This window comes from Pseudopipra pipra, chromosome Z, assembly GCF_036250125.1.
Source record: "Pseudopipra pipra isolate bDixPip1 chromosome Z, bDixPip1.hap1, whole genome shotgun sequence".
Lineage (NCBI taxonomy): Eukaryota > Metazoa > Chordata > Aves > Passeriformes > Pipridae > Pseudopipra > Pseudopipra pipra.
The window spans coordinates 27,471,239-27,488,817 of record NC_087581.1 but is presented as its reverse complement, the minus strand read 5'-3'; the positions used below and the strand labels follow the sequence as shown (position 1 = coordinate 27,488,817).

Here is a 17,579-nt window from a genome sequence, read left to right as displayed (position 1 = left end):
TTGTGGTATGTTTATGTTTCACAGGAGCACAGATTGGTTCAAGTGTCACCACCCCCTGGGGGTTACCACTTTCTTAGCTTCAGGGGGAAAACCTGGTTCAAACCACTACACTGAGCCCCTACCCCTAGCAGAGATACTCTTTTATGAACAAATATGAATCAATCTGTGAATAATTCTGACAATGCTGTCATTACAAAATGTACTGATTTTGGTTGGGGTAGAGTTAATTTTATTCACAGTGGCTAATATGGGGCTGGGTTTTTAATTTGTGCTGACCACAGGGTTGATAATACAGAGATGTTTTTGTTCTTGGTGAGCAGGGCTTGCACAGAGCAATGGCTTCTTTGGCTTTTCTTATTGCCATGCTGGCGAGGCAGTTGGGAGTGCATGGGAGATCGGGAGGGGACACAGCTGGGACAGGTGACCCAAACTGACCAAAAGGATGTTCCAGACCATAAGGCACCATGCTTAGTATATAAATGGAAAGAAGAAGGAGGAAGAGGGGACATTTAGAGTGATGGTGTTTGTCTTCCCAAATTACCGCTAAATGTGGTGGGGCCTTGCTCTCCTGGAGATGGTTGAACAACTGCCGCCCATGGGAAGCAATGAATTAATTTAATTCCTTGTTTTTGCTTTGCTTGCATGCATAGCTTTTGCTTTCCCTATTAAACTGTCTTTATCTCAACCCCATGAGTTTTCTTCCTTTTACCCTTCTGATTCTCTCCCTGATCCCATTGGTAGGGGAGTGAGTGAGCTGTGTGGTACCTGGTTGCTGGCCAGTAATTTTTTGGCACCCAATATAAGGCTCAATGAGTTCAAGATACCAACAGATCTGATTGGGATGTACTAAATTTAATTCATAGATCTTAGTGCTGTTTAGCTAACTAACACATTAATGTGACTACTGTTTTTGGCAGTAGCAGTTTCCTGGAGTGATTTTGAAAGAATAATGTTAAAAAGCATTTTTAAAAGTATGATATAATGTGTATACGATTAAGAGTCATTGCATTTATTAGGTCATTATTAGTAAAATTATTAAGAATAACACTGTATCATATGTATAAGAGCAGAACAGGAGTCAAGTATAGCATGATCATGCAGATTCACTGTTGCTTAAATTTTCTGCTTCTTTATGGTTAAAGACCTCTTCACAAACTTCAAGAAAAGTAAATAACCTCAGTGATTTGGGCCCAATCTGCAACTCCAGTGGGCTTATTCACCTCTATACTGTCACATTTGAGGAACATGTGTCCAAATTTCTGCTGAAATAGCAAAACAGGAGTAAATTTATAGAAATTTCTACAAAAAATATTAATGACCATCTATGGGCCTGAAAAAAATGTAAAAACTGTTCAGTCTTGCTGAAGTAGAAGACAAGGAATTAAAGTACTCCTTGGAGTTAAAGTCAAGACTATCAGAAAGCAAGGATATTGAATGCAACTTATGTTTCATGCTTAGTAGACTAGCAGTCATACAAATTTTGTCTAAATGGATCTTATAGGTACATTTTTGTGCCTATAAACTTAATCCAGAGTATTGCAAACACTTCTCATTAGTTTTCTCTTTTAGAAGAGTTAGTATTTTATCCAGCCTTCTTATTCTGACATGAAATTGAAGATGTAGTGCCTTTGACTGAATGTTAAATATTTGTGTTAGATAATAGGTAGTTAAGCAGGAAGAGAAAGAGCATGCTTCCTCTGTGCTTCCAAAGATCTATTAATAGATAAAAACTATCATTTAATGGTAACATATAAAGAGGATTTTGGAGATTAATATGCTGGGACTGGAAGTGATTAATTTCATGATGAATTCTTACATTCTACATAGAGCAAGACAGTATTTAAGAAATCAAATTCTGTTCTTCTGTGTACTGTGTTACATGAGTAAAGTCACTTTACATGGATCTGAAATTAACTGTAATACAATGAGACTTTCTGGATGCTATCCCAAAAAAGCATTTTGTATATATTTTCCTTTTCTTTTCCTCTGTTGTGAATTAATAATGTGTTTATGGGCCCATGTCTTGAAGAATGCTTTTCTATTTATTTCTATTATGTAGGTGTTTATAAGTTGTGCCTTTTATCTGTTGATACCACTTACTTCTTCCCCTGTAGTATGATTTTGGTACAAAAATATCTCTTCAGTTTACTGTCCCCATTCTGAACCCTTTAGCTTTTCCCATGTGTCTGGTTACCTATAACCGACAGGCTGTTGCAAAGAATTAGATATTCTCTAGTTAACTGGCCTTTGCAAAGAACGTTCTTGAAGAAAACCAGCAGACTGAACTACCGCACATTTTCTTAGCTTGAAATTCCTAATAAACAAATATGAGGCAAATATTCAGAGATTAAAGATCAAATACTTCAAGTCTTTTGACAGTAATTGAGTGTATTTTCAAGAGAGGTTCAGTTTGGACAAAGAGTAATTTTTTTCCTTTCCATTTCATCGCTGTCTGTCTCAAATAGTAAATATTTCATACTACTGACTGACACTTCACAGCTGGTACAAGTAAGTGTACAACAGTCAGAACTCATTTAAAGACCTCCAGCTGCAATTTTATTAATAAATACCATTCCATAAATAAAGTTAATGTTTACTCCCTGGCTTTATATCCATGGAAGCAATATTCACATGCACATCATCAGAACTGCAATAGCTGAGACTATGTCTCCCATCTGTCCTAGGCCCAAAAGAAGGATCAGATGCTCTTGATTAAGATACCTCTATAATAAGTCTCAGAATAGCTGTTGATGTCATTAACATCTGTCTAGTTATTGGAACACCTCTTTAATTTTGAACTCTGAGCTGAGGCTTGCAGACTGTACTTTCAAAGGAATTAGCATGCTTGGAAAAGCATCTGAACAGCTAACCTACACAGGTGCTTTCAGAAATCACATTGATGAGAGTTAGATGACTAAGTGTTTTGGCAAATCTGCACCTATCTTCATCATACCAAAATGCCTTTCGAAAGTCTTGGGACTTAGCCATATTTACTAACTTAATCAAGAAAATACACAAAACAAACCCACGAAAAACCGTGCTTGAGTACAACAATATAGTGTCCGGAAGAGTTTTTGCCTTTTCTATATGAAATATATCGTGTACTTACAATGAACAAACAGCAAGCCTTGGAGTTCAGAGCACAACAAGTTTGTTATTCAAAGTAAATATTTTTCTTCCCACAAAACTCTGATCATTCAAAATACTGAGAGTTCTCTGAAGAATAAAGTTGCTATGTCCTTTTTTTTCTGTTTTCAGACATCATGAAAGTAGAAGTAGCTCATTCACAGTCTAATGCTTGATCAGATGAAGTGGGTGGTAAGATTCTTTTCTGTTCAGATGTTAAGTGGGTGAACATTCCAACATAGCCTTCATTCACAAATTATTATTGCAACATATGAAATTCAGTGACATTGTTTTCAATTGATACTTACGTAAATAAGGTAAGAAGGAATTAATTCACACTGGCCAAATATCACCAAATGTCACTGCCCAAGAAACCTGTTTGTTTTCTTAACTGATCACTAAAAGCTCCAAACACATCTTTGATTCTGTTTAGGTTCACTGCATAACCTTTTTTTTCAGATTCTGTTAGTGTTCTTGACGCTAACTCTTTATTTTTGGAATTTTTGTAAATATTAATCCCTCAAGTGAAACATATATCAGCTTTAGGTGTAGGAAAACTGACACTTGTGGGATAGCAGGTTGGACTGTTATTGGAAGCCAATTTCTAAGTTAATCTGGAAAGACTGTTGACCAATTCCTCTTATTTTAAATTATAAAGGAACACAATAGAAAAATTAGTATTTTTAGGAATGGATTAAGAACGGTGGGAGAACAGATTACCTGTTTCATGAGGAAACATGTCACTTAGCAGCCAAACAGGCTTCACCTTGGTGATATGCCATCTCAGGACATGACTGGTTTGACTGTATTTAAGAATAAGTGTTTGGTGCTCTGTTGTGTATTTATTAGCCTGAGAATTAAATCCTGAAGTTAGGTATTTGCTATGTCAAAGAAATTGTTTCCTGTTACAAATCTGAGTTTTTTCAGACATGCTGCGGATTAGACACTTTGAAATACACCTATGTGTTTTCACATCCTAACAGATTCTTAACTTAAATGAAATACATTTCTGAATCTAAAGTATTCAGCAGCCTTTTCTTTCACTTCAAAGACATGACCTCCCCCTAAAGTCAAAGAATTCTTGCAGAATACAATATATTCTTTCTCATGTCCTCCTTATAGTTATTGATAGTAAACCACGCTTAAAACATTTCAACAAATCTGACAAAACAATCACAACTCTTAAAGGTGAGCTGTGGAAGGTTTTTACAGTGTTTAGATTATTCCATTAGGTTCAAAAGGAGCAAATTAACAATTTACATTAAGGTCACTTTTTAGGTGACTTCAAAACCTAACTAATGTAAACACAGGCAGAAATACTTTTGTGCATTCTGAGCCCTTGCTTAGATCTGGTCATTTTTTGTTTACTTATTTGCTTTCTTGCTTGGCTTTTTTGGTTTTTTTAGGGTTTTTTTTTGGCAGGGGAACTACATGTATAGAGCAGTAGTAAGCTGTATGGTCATTGATGAAATTTTTACTTGGGTGTTTATATTCCCAATATTTAAAAAATATTGATCCGAGATGAGTTTCAGGTATTCATTATTTGTACAGTCAAAGTGCTTAAGAATAGTTTCTTCCTTTGTCCCCATAAAGTGAAATGTCCTTCCTGGAACTAATCAATCATTTCCTATTTGGACAGTTAAGATTCAGCATTTCTAGTTATTGCAGGACTAAGCCCAAGATCTTTACACATTGATATGGTAGACTTCAGCCTCCTAATAAAATCTGTTGTTATTCTTAAACCTTACAGCCCTTCACACTTGTAACCACTATAACTTTTTATGAACAGAACCTTTGAATACTTACGTGAACATTGCCTGTATAGTTTTAATGCTAGCCGAGCATATGTATCCACACTCACAGAAAAATGGGTGACAAAAATCAAGGAATAGAGCTTTTGAATATTTCCCTCTTCAATGAATGAATATCTTAAGATGTGCACATTAGAAATGTTAGTTTAGATATCACAGGTAGCCAAATCCCTTGTGAATAAAGTACCACTCCTCAAAACAGTCTGATTAAGCTTTCATCCCTTGTTTTGAATATTTTAGAATTCTGCAGTGGAATATTGAAATTCTACATATGATGTTTGTGATGCAACAGTTTCAAGGATTCAGATGGAGGAAAACTGAAGTTAATGTTCATAACCTACCCTGGTTATTATTATCTAATTACTATTTCCTGAGTCCTACTTTTCCAAAAATAGATAATAAAAACCCACAAACCCTTAGACAATTTATACTATTTAGTATAATGTTTTATGCAGTCTTGAAAACAATGAATTTAAGTGCTTTGTATTATGCAGTTTTTATTTTAATTAGTTCTTTAATGTCATTAAAATCTGCAAAGTGATTCAAGCCTGAAAATATGTTTCAAGAACTACAAAGGTTTGTATTTGGAAAAGGTGACCTGTAGTAAAAATATTGAGTTCTGCATAATTTTAGACTTTAATTTATGGGATCATTTAAACATCCAATTATGAAAATTACAATTAAAAATGCTCTCTTATATGATCTGAAATGAAATTCTTTACTGAAATGGTGGTGCGGCACTGGAACTGGTTGCTCAGAGAAGTTGTGGCTGTCCCATCCCTGGAAGTGTTCAAGGCCAAGCTGAATGGGGCTTTAACAACCTGCTCTAGTGGCAAGTGTCTCTGACACTTCTAGTGGGAGAGTTGAAACTAGATAATCTTTGAGTTGTCTTCCAACTCAAACTATTCTATGATAATAAGACCTGTAAGAAAATTCAGAAATATTAGATATATTTAATAAGAGGGAAAAATGAAACTGCAGAAGTCCATTTATATTTTCATTTCTAATTGTTCTTTTCAGTTACGTATGGGTGTTGCAAAGTTGTAATTGTTCCAGACTATTCCTATCAACAAATGTAAATATGTGTATAAAGAAAACCATGGTATTTGACAATGGCTGTGACTACCAGTAACATCAAATGCTTCTGAATCTTTTTTAGATCTCTATCCTGAGACAAAACAACAGGATGTGCCTTGGAGAAGAGTAAGTTAAAAAATTCTTTGTTCTTGATACTTTTTTTAGTTATAGTAATAACAACTGGATACTGTACGTTGAATTTCAATGAAATGAATCCTTTATCCATTCCTTTTTCAAATATTAAACCCCTCCTACGGTACCATTTATTCAGACCTGATTTCAGCAGGATTACTTCTTTTGAATACATTGAATTTAAACATTAACACTCTTAGTAAATTACTATAATATATTTAAGCGGCAATAGAGAAACATCCTAGATGATTTTGTTGCTTCAAGTAACTTGGCTGTAGAAAAGAAACCTGTCAGAAGATGAGGTATCCTTTATTTAAGCCTGAAATGTCTCTGTAGTGCTTGGAAAGTTGCTTTTTATTGGTAAAAAAATTAGATAGGGCTAATATACAATTTATGTTTCTCTCACATAGAGCTTTAAAATTGAAACATTTTTCTTGTCCAATTTTTGTATTGTTTTGCTTTGTCCCAATAACAACATGTTCAAATGCCAGTGACTCAACGACACAGCTTGAGTAAAAAGAACGGTATCTGCTAACTGCCTGATATCAAGTGAATGACTAGCAGCAAAGCCTTTGCTAAATCAAGACCTGTCCTGCTGTTATGCAACAGCAAAATTAGTGCAATGTAAGTAATATTGATTCCCAAGTGGTACAATTGTACGTTACAATGCTGGCTGCTAATCCTTATTTCTATTTCTTAAAGATACTGTAAAGTGTGTTTGAGTGGAAAAAATAAAGTTACTATAATCCTGTGGTTATAAAAGAAAATATGAGCACACCAGGAATTTTGCCTTTGGTTTGGTGAGTTTAGGATTTGGAAATTTAGACCGAAGACTAACCCCAGTCTCTAAAGAAATGCAACTTATCTATCCAGGAAAATGAGTCTTGTTTCACTGCACACACAAAAGGAAGATGCAATGGGTCGAAGGTATGAAATACTGGGAGTAGATCATCTGTGCTGGCTCCTGGGAGAATCTTTCATTTTTCCTTTTCCCAAATTTAAAAGCAATCTCCTAAAGCCAGTGAAATCACTTGAGGTATATCTTCAATTCATTTCAATTGTCACAGTTCCGTTCCATTCAGCACAGTTGTATTAATTTTCATCACCTCACTGCTTGAACATAAATCTTTATTACCTCAATTAATGAGTTTCATTTTTCCTTTCCTTTGATGTGTTTTGTGGGAATATACTATACTTTCAGTCACATTTGCAGGGCACTCTAAGAGACATTTGGTGTAAAACCTTCAGTACTGGAACTATGCTGCTTTCAGGCCTACTGAGAAATTGATACCATACTCAATCAGCGAATGTCTTTTTGTTTTGGAGCTGTTCCTTACTACAAAGCGTTGTATCCTGATAATCTGTCAAGATCACTGGATGGTCAGAGATAAAGTTTTAATGGGAGGAAGCAAGCCAAGAAGGGAAAATGCTGTTTTCTTATCTTAAAGTTGTTAAATTGCAATCACGAGATCATAAGCAAAGTCTGGACAACACATTTAGATGTCAAAAAGAAAACTAACATTTTCCTAAATTAAGATATTTTCAGACAGATTACTCTATGGATGTAGTTCATACAGTTGCAAGCAATATTAGCAAGACAATTCTAGGAAATTAGGAGGAAAAAGGGATATTGAACAGAAAAATGTGAGTGTTGTGTCCTCAAACCAACATTTTGTTTCAAATGTAAAATAACTTAGGCCTTACTATATTTTACCCATTCTAGATATGTACTACAAAGTCCAACCATTAACCTAATCCTGACAAGTCCACCACTAAAATATATCCCTAAGCATCTTGTTTACTGATATTAGCAAGTGAAAATAGGTTCACTAATTTGCAGATTACTATTTCATGACAGCAGAGGTGTCACTAGCACAAACATGTTTTCACATCAAATTGAAATTACAGAATTAAGCTAACATTATGTCAACAGAAGTAGCTTGATAATTTTTGCACAATTGTAGCTCATCAGATTAATCCTGGACTGCACTCAAATGCAAAGCACTTTAACAAAATAAAAAATGGTTTTTAATTCAATGTTTATAAAGTCTTTATTTTAGCAAGGGTGATTAAAAAAACCCCAGATTTAGAATATCAGAGAACAGGATGCTGAACTTCCTTTCAAAAAACAAACCACGTCTCCAAAATGAGAGAACTGAAATTTATTTTTGAACTGATTCTGTTCTGTCCAGTCAAATCACAAAAGTTTAGCATCTCCTTTGAAGATTTCTTGACCAATCTGACTAACGCAAAACTCCATTAAAATTTGACTAACATATAATCTATGTCTGAAAAAATTCTAAGTTATAGAGCCTGGAAGCAGGTACATTTTTAAAATAATTTGTTTTACCATTTTAAATGGCTTCAGGTTTCAAGATTTGCAGACACTGAGCATTTTCTAAATGTTGCTATGCTCAGAAGCTTATCTCTTATTATAATGATAAAATATGTTCCTTCTAAAAAAAAAATCAATATAGATCTCTAAAAATATTAGGAGTAAAACATTCCTAGAAATGTAATATGTACTAAAAGACTTTTCAACTTTATTATTCTTTTAATATAATCAAAGCATTTTCCAAAGTCAATTAAAAAATGTTACATCAGTAAACACCTTCACCCATTTCTTTATTTCTGAATTGTCAGCAGGAGAGTTTAGCTGTAAGGGAGAATAATTATGTTCTTTATTTACAAGTAAAAGGTAAAGCTGTTGTTGCAATTATTATTATGCAATAATGTAGTGAAAAAAAATAAATTAAAACAAATATATATCATAACATTTTATATGTAGGTAATCATTTAAAGATTTTTTTTTATTTATATCTCTATGGCGTACTACTCATTCCAAGGAAATATAATAAAAATAATTTTGTAGAGATGACTTTCAGATTGATAATTTTGAAAAGTCTTGTAGTTAAAATAAACTTGAAGAAAAAGAATTAGAGAAAGAAATGAAGGAAAAAAACTAGAAATAGGTCTATTATCAAAAAAATGGTCCATTTGAAAATGAAATTAGAAGTGCTAAAGTATTTCCAATTTTGACACAAACATATGAAAAGGTGATTTTTCAAAGTGAACTGTTGTAACCAAATCTGCATTTCTCATAAAAAATGTTGACCAGACACTTATTACAATTAATTATAATTATTATAGTTGCTATTAATTAAATTATACAACATTAGTAGTTGTGTAATCATGCTTTAGAACTCGTATCTTAACAAGCTAAAAAATTGCACTCCTTAGGTTTTTAAGTGCTTTAACATATATATATATGAATATTTCATTGTAATTATGAAGTGAGACCATGCCATTCATATAACTTCCAGCAAAATTCTTTCAATCTTCTACTTCCAGTGCTCTCTTCTGATATGAGGTCCAGTGTTTTTACTTCCAAGCAATGAATGGAGCAAATTTCAGTGATCTCTGAGACTGTAGAGATAAATATTTTTCAGTTCTGTGTCTGTCTCTGCATGCAGCAAATTTTCTACTATTCTGTTAATTCTGATTTCTTTCATTGTTTTATATATAAGATGTTCCTTAATTAAACAGAATTTTCTGAAATTTTCAAACCTTTCTATTTCTATTTATTTTTGCCAAAATAGTAGAAAGATGTTAGTGATATTTGTAAATAAAAATTAAATATATAAGAGAGAATTTCAGCCCAAAATGTGCTAAACACTGAGTAAAATACATCTAAATCCCACCTAAATATTACAGGAAGAAAAAATTATATGGATATATACTGAGGACAATTTTATAGTCTCGTAAAATGACTATGCAGCATATGACTTAAATTAGAGTGATTAAAAAAAAAGCAGGTGAAAAAAACACCAGTCCACTTCAATGCTTTTCCCTATGAATCACTTATCTTTCTCCTTGAGCATTTAAAAGTGACTAAGAAACTCAAAACCCTAGTCCTTTATTTCTGTCTAGGAAGGTCCTGAAAAACTAGCAAGGCTTTCCTTTTATTTCAATGCGTGTTTATTTTAATGGCAAAAGACTATGGTTTGTTAGTCTTTTAAAGACAAATTACAAAGCCCCATGGGATCTCATCAGATAACCTCATGGGGGTTTTTACACCAAATAGCAGAAAACAACTAAAACAAAATATAAAGTAATCAGGTCACTTGCATTTTTCTTAAAAGAAGAAGTAAACCTCCCAAAGGGAAGATCCAACAGATACAAACAACCCAGGTATCTAGAGCAGAAATGAGTAGTATTTTCTGCTGCAGGATGGGAACCTCCCTTTCTGAAAAGCAAGTCTTTCAGTGTATTAACTAACAGGGATAAGTACCTAAATACTTTGTAATATATGTCAGGCAATTCAGATCAAGGTTTTAACATTGTGGTACTTTTCTGAAATCCACGTGTTTAGAGGCCTATAGACACTTACCATTACCCTAGGACATAAGGTTTTGTAACTGCAATATAAACTACATATCTCCTACATAGCTTCCTTTTATATATATGATCTGCTGATCTCCACATAAAAATCCCAGTTAGATGACCTTTTCAAAATGATCAATTCACCAATTTCTTCATATTATCAGGAAAGATGTATGAGAAAGGTAAGAGTGAAACTAGCTCAAGAATATCTAATAAAACTTACATGTCAAGTGCAGTCAAGTGCAGTATACACATCAATGTTTCAGCTGTAAAGACATCTTTTGAGTAAAAGTCTTACGGTTCTTTCTCAGAGAGCTGTTTTTGCTCTGTAGTCTTTACAACATATTCACTTTGTAAAAATAATAAAAAATTGTACATTCAGATTTGAGCATTTTCTGGTTTGATACTTAAAGCGTTATAAGCTTGTGTACAAGATTAGTCTCAATTTTTACAGTTATGATGCCTTCACCAAGTTTCTGCTAATTGTCTGACCATTTAATTTAATACATGGAAGAGATGTGATAATGTGATGGCAGTAATATGTAATTTTGTGTAGATCAAGGTTGGTACTGAAGGTAAGTTTCTGAATTAACAAACCAAAACTATTGCCATTTAAGGTAAATATCATTTTCATTTTTTCTGTGTAATGACAAAGGTACAGATGAACAGTGGTGGAATATTTTTCTTCTCTTGTATGGGATCCATATCTGAGGTAAATAAATGAGAGGTGAAGGAGGCGATGACTGCTGTCATGTCTGGGAGAGGGATGTTGCAGTCTGGTTCTCAAGGCCAGCAGTCAAGTGCAAGTCTTGTCTGCAGCAGACGTTCCTATTTCCACCCCCACTGCTTTATTTTGTAATACTCAGAATGTTTTCTGACAATCCTAATGTTAGATAGGGCCAAAAATCCAAATCTGTAAAATGATACCAATGGAAATATGTCTCTGAAGTTTAGATATGAGGAGGTCAGATGAAAAATTTAAATGCTTTTATCTGGATTAAAATTTTTTCCTGAGGTACTTGTAGGTCTGCACTTGGGTATTTTCCATGTTCAAGGCAAAGTAAAGGGTAAATAATTAGTAATGAAAAGTAATACAGTATAGTTTGTACCTAAACAGTAGTGCTTCAAATAATTCCCTTTTCTTACTGTATTATGATAATAGCAGTAAGTAGGAAAATTAATGTAAGTGTAGAATTTTTGTCTTAATGGTGATGTTTCTGTAAAGCACCATACCATATATTTTAATAGATCTCATAGAAGCTAGCTATGCTTATTTTAAGGTCTGTGCTGTTTTGCAGATTTTTATTAGGGTTTTTTTAATTTTTTTTTAATGTAGTGTTCTTTAAAAGAAAAAATAGGAAACACTATGAACACAATACTTAAAACGATCATCAGATAAAATTAATTTGATACAGTTACCAGTAGATAATTGTAGACACACAAAATGTGATAATTTGCCTCTGCAAAGAGATAAACATTTTGCATTATTCAATATAAACAATATTATTTTCCTGCAGCGTAGAATTTTTCCTTCTTATTCTGTTATTGTGGATCAGATAGCCTAATAATTTTTCTGTTTTCCAGCATCACTATTTCTACATGTTTACTCATAAATGACTTCTAAATGGATTGTTTTGCCAGTCTTGTATTACTAAGGAAGACTGTTTTCACTTACCTCTGTATGTGATTTGAAACTTGATCCCAAGGAAAAAGAGAAAGGCCAGTAAACAAATATTTAAAAAAAAAATCTGAAATAATTTTCTCTATTTTATAATCATAATGCCAGGAAGCTCAATATTTCTGCTCAAACAAAAAGGCTGGTTTACATATTTACCAAAGGCCTTATGATGTTTGCAGTTGACTTTGCAGAAGACAACATTTATAAAACCTTTGCAGTGTCTGGCAGGTGCCATGCATTCTCCTGGGGATTAGTTTTATTCAGATGTTGTCTTTCATTTGAACTTCAAACACTTTTTTTTTTTTGTTAGAGAGATTTTTAATAGGGTTTGGAAATTAAAACCTTTTTGATTTGTGTCATTACATACCCACCTTGAATTTACTTATGAGAGATAAATGCCAGTACAGCTAAAGACTATTGTAATTTTTAAGAGGGTAGAAAAAAAGATGAAGAGGTATAAATGTAGTTTAAGTCACTCAAAGAACTAAAAACCATGTACCATATTCTTTTTTCTTTTTATTTTACTTTTTTTTTCCTGAATAAAACAGAGACAGGTATTTTCCAGTACTTCTATTTTTCTGTATCTAGTCCCACAGAGACCATATTGTGCAAAAAATAGACAAAATATTGCCTTTAGCAAGGCTTAATCTTAGCAAAGAAAATCAAGAATTCCATTTTGAAAGTGAAAATTAAGATCTGAAGAGACATTCAACTGATTTTGCTTCTCTTTGAAGCCACACAAGTAGGTGAAAAATGTAGATTCCTGCTTTGTAGCTTCTAGATTTTGGAAAAACACAAGGAATTTAGGAACTAAACCAAAATGGTGTTCAAAAAGAGGGTTATTAGACAGTTGCTTATAAATTGTCTTCCTGTTGATGTTTTTTGTATTTAGAGAATATGTTAAATTCCACAGTATACCTTTAAGAAAGCACAAAGCAAAATTAAAATAGAAAGAAAAATCTTTGAAATCTCAGTGCTGGAATTCAGACTGCCAGAAGATACCTAGTGTTTTGGGAACCAGGATGATACATTTATTTCTTAACTGACAAACACTTTTCCCCCTTAGTTTCTGAAAGATTTACAAGGATCTTCCTTCCATCCCCTCCAGTTTACCACAGGTCTCTTGGGGACTAAATGAAAAGGAGCCAGAAGTGTCCCACCTTTGTTTTCTTGGAACAGATAAAAATCTCCTCAGAGCTCAGCCCCTCTGAGAGCTGGATGAAAGTGTGTCCACCTGCTTGTTTGTCTTTCACTCTAGGAATCCTTGGTAAACAAAACTTCTGTCCTTTCAGCAAGGCTTTTGTCTGTTTTCTGCTGAACCATAGGGCTGCATTCACTCCCATAACTTTCCACACTACTAAAATTTCTAGTTAAATCCTTCTCATCTAGCAGCACACTATGACACTGTGCCTTGTGGATTCCTCTGTGCTAGTCTAGCTTCAGACCTCTTCTGCTTTAGGGCCCTAAGAACACTCTTTTCATTGATTATAAGCATTGCTGCTAAAGAAACTCTGGTGTAGGGTTCCAAGAGGAAAAATAAACAGTTTGAGGTACCTGTGGATAGATTAATAATCAGTGCTCTACAGCTGGAATTAATTTGTCTGAAAGTGAAGACCTCTCCAGAAGAGGTCTTCTGTTAAAATATTATTTTTACCTTCATGAAGCACCAGGTGTAGAATTTTAAAAGTAAAAAGAGGAGAAATACTACCCTAAGGCAAAATAAAAAGGTACATCTTTTGAGATTTTCTCTGTCGTAAACAATTTACATCTATATTTGAGGAATAAACTGCTACTGTGCTGTATCCTACACAAATGTAGAAAACCAGTAACTCCTAACAATTTAGGTTGCTCATTATCTGAAACAGAATTTTAAGGACTAGTTCAGGTCAGCATTCTAGGGGCTGCTGAGGCATACATACAGTGCAGGTAGCTTGGTTTGCAAGCTGCACTCCACCTCGGGACTGGGAGCAAGAGACAACTGCCAACACTTTGCAAAAATGGAGCGCAAGGACCTGTAGCACTGGCCATGGGACTGGACACCCAGAGACACAGCAGGAGCTGAGGACTCAGCTGGAAGAGCAAGACCTTCATACATACACACTGAGGATATAAAAGCCCAGGGATCCCTTTGGTCAGGATCCCTCCCCGGAGGCAGCCAGCTAGAGATGTTACTTTGCTGTTGCACCATGATTAAATTATTTTAACAATCAAGATGGTTGAGACTCTGCTATGGGACTAGACCCAGAGTCAAAACTGGTAAGGAAACCCGGTCTGACTGTGTGTGGTGTGTGTAGCTGCAATGTGGCCTGAGTTCTAGCTCAGGTGATGCAGCTGTGACTGCCAGAGCGGCTTCAGGATGGTCAGACAGGGAGGTTTTCTTAACATAGCAAGCCCACTTCTGCTGTTCCTTTCATACTACAAAAGCCCACACAAAATGAAGATTATTACCGTTGCTTTAGTACTTTTGTAGTCTACAGAAACATAGCAAACTTTGAAGAAATAAATACAGGAGTGATTTTTTTTGTCTAGGAGCTCACTACAAAATACAGAAATTAGAGATGATGTAATGAAATGTGAACATTCATATCTTCCTTACAGAATTTGCTAAAGAAAATGGAAGATTTAGTTTAATTTGGCTATGTGTTCTTCTTTAACTCAGAGTTTTCTCATTTCTGATATCGATTTAAAATATAAGTTCCTTGTAAAATATTATCTTCATTTTTGATCTATTCAAAATGGAGAGTAGTGAAAGTGACTGAGTAGAAGAGAATCCATAGTTTATTTTCTGTGCTATATAATCTTAAATTGGTGAGGGAATTCAAAGAGAATGATGATGTGTAGTATACTCTTTCTGTTCATTTTCCTACATGTAGTAATATTTGGGTTAACTACTCTTTTCGTGCATGAAACTTTTTCAGATGCATTTTAAAGGAGTAATTTTACAGAATCTGAAGGATTTCTCTTATCTATCATACCAGAAATATTTTCAAAGCATGCTGTGTAATTAAGCATGAGCTCCCCTGCCTGTGTAGCAATCCAAAATCAAACTGTGTTTTTCCAGGTGTTTCTCCAAGCCCTTTAGAATATTTCCAGGTGTGCTCCGTTACAACTAATGGTTCATTGATTGGTCTGGAGTTTCTTGATTTTCATCTTATTTTATTTTTTTTTCCTTTAAATAGTAGCTCTGTTCTAGAAAATCTCCTTCTTTTTAGATGTTTATGCTAAAGTAATGGTGGAGTTCAGGTGAAGAAACCTAAGATATAGCTAAATTCAGAGACAAAATAGGAAATATTTAATAAGTTTTGTCTGCCTAATTCAGTCTGTAAGTTAGAGAAAGTTTTCCAGATACTTTCTGCAGATTTATCTATAGTTACAGCAACTCATTAAGATGAGCTTTACACTTCCTAACATGTTTTCTAGTTTAGCCTTCTGTGTTGGAGTGAAGGATCGTGCATTAAATTTATATCCAAAAAAAAGTAAATTTTTAGAGGTTTAAGTGAAAATGAAAAAAATGAAAGTGCAAAATGGACTCGGTTGATTATATTATTCACTCAATTAATATCTGCATTTAGTGAATATTTCTGAACCACAATATTTTTCTTTAAAGTTGGATCTATTTCAAAGTAAAATTTAAAGAAATATAAAGTAGATCAAAATATTTAATAAGTGGACAAAAGGAAAGTATAACTTATAGCAGATTAGATTTACTTCTAGATTTTCTTTACAGCCACAGATATGGAAAAGGCTTTTGAATGACACTATTCAGCATCATTCAGTGCAAGACTCCTCCCTGCATTACTATAAGGAACATCATCACTGAGCAATAACAGATTTCATTGCATTTTAAAAATAATTCTGATTTAAAACCATCCATGATTTACTATTGACTTTTTTTGAAACCTGTGAATAATTTAGCTAACCTATGCTTCATTTTGTATCTTTCATCACTGTATTTTTATTTCTTGCTTTGACCAGTCTTCAAGATATCCTTCTTTCCTTTTGGATACCGTTTTAGGAACATGTTTACTAATCAGGTTAAAGTTTTCATTTCAACTCTTCCAGTAAATCCTAATAAGTTACTCAGAAATTTTTTCTCTATATGTAACCAAGGATAAGATCTATGTTGTAAGCTTCAGGCTTGCCAAACTGTGGTGGGACTTTACTTGGTGTAGAGGTTTTCCCACTTGACTATTTGAGGAGAATGAAGGTGTTAGCACAGAAATCAGATAAATTTAATTTTCAGTACTTTCCAGCATTTAAAAATCTGCCATTGTTTTTCGATACTCAGCTGATGCCACTTTACCCTCTTGCCATTAATTGATGAAAGAGAATTAAAAAAAGTTTTAAAAAATCTTCTGTGAGGGAAGGCAAAAGAGCAGATAAGAAAAGCAAACATTCGTGCACAGACCATTTACTATAAGTTGTGTGAAGTTGTTTTGAATTATGCAAGACTGAATCTGTTGCAGGGTACTGAACATGAAAATTCCCTTAATGACTCAAATGCCCAAAAGCTACAACATTAGATTTCTCAGAGCAGTGAAGGAAATCTTGTGGTTGATGTAATATGCTATATTTCTTCAAACAGCCACAATAGAACTTATGAGCAAAATGTGTTAATAACTCTGGGGATAAAAAGAAAAGTGTAGGATGTAACAGTACACTACAGAGCACTTTGACCTTCATTAGATAATGATCTAATGATAAAATACAGAAGAATTAGATGTCAGGGACAACACAGGGAATATTTCACAAAAAAATAGATCTTTGCATTAAATGTGGGATATTAGGAATAAGGCTTATCATGATATATTAGTTTTTTGTGCATGTCAATAGAAAGCACCACATTTATCTGAGCCTATGCAGTTTGGGGGGAAAAAATGCAGATTCAACTAATATTATTTAAGAAAAAATGCACAGCTTTAGTGCTTTCACAGTATGATGCCTTGCTTTATAAATTTGTTTCCAGGGAAATAATTTATAGATTTTATGTTTTTGTGTTTACACAGTTTATACTACAAAGTTTAAGGTCTGAAAAAAAACTTTTCTCTTATTTAAATGAGCAATTATTAATTTTTGTGCTTGCAGAAGACTGTCAGAGGTTACTGAAGCCTTTATTTTACACAGAAGGGTAAAAACATAAGTAAGAAAAGAGACAGAAACCTTTTTGCATGACCTAGAATGGAAAATATGGTCTGGATATAAATATTACCTTAAAAGATACATATTTGATTCTTAAATATCATGCTGATACACAATATTACCTCTACGATTGTTCTAAGATTTCTGACATCTTAATCTCATCATGTGTAGTGTTCTATCACTGTGTTGCTGTACCACTTTGTCCTTTTTCTTAAATTATGTGAAGGCCTTAA

At 33.7% G+C, this 17,579-nt stretch overlaps 1 protein-coding gene across 30 annotated transcripts in view; it reads left to right on the top strand.

Annotated features, from left to right (window-relative positions):
• Positions 1-17,579, top strand: part of PTPRD (protein tyrosine phosphatase receptor type D) — a 1,159,674-nt gene that overhangs the window by 375,535 nt on the left and 766,560 nt on the right. For all 30 annotated transcript variants that reach the window (XM_064641432.1, XM_064641445.1, XM_064641443.1 and 27 more), the window contains exon 5: positions 6,097-6,140. The gene's annotated coding sequence lies outside the window, so the exon portion shown is untranslated. The remainder of the gene's footprint in view (positions 1-6,096; positions 6,141-17,579) is intronic.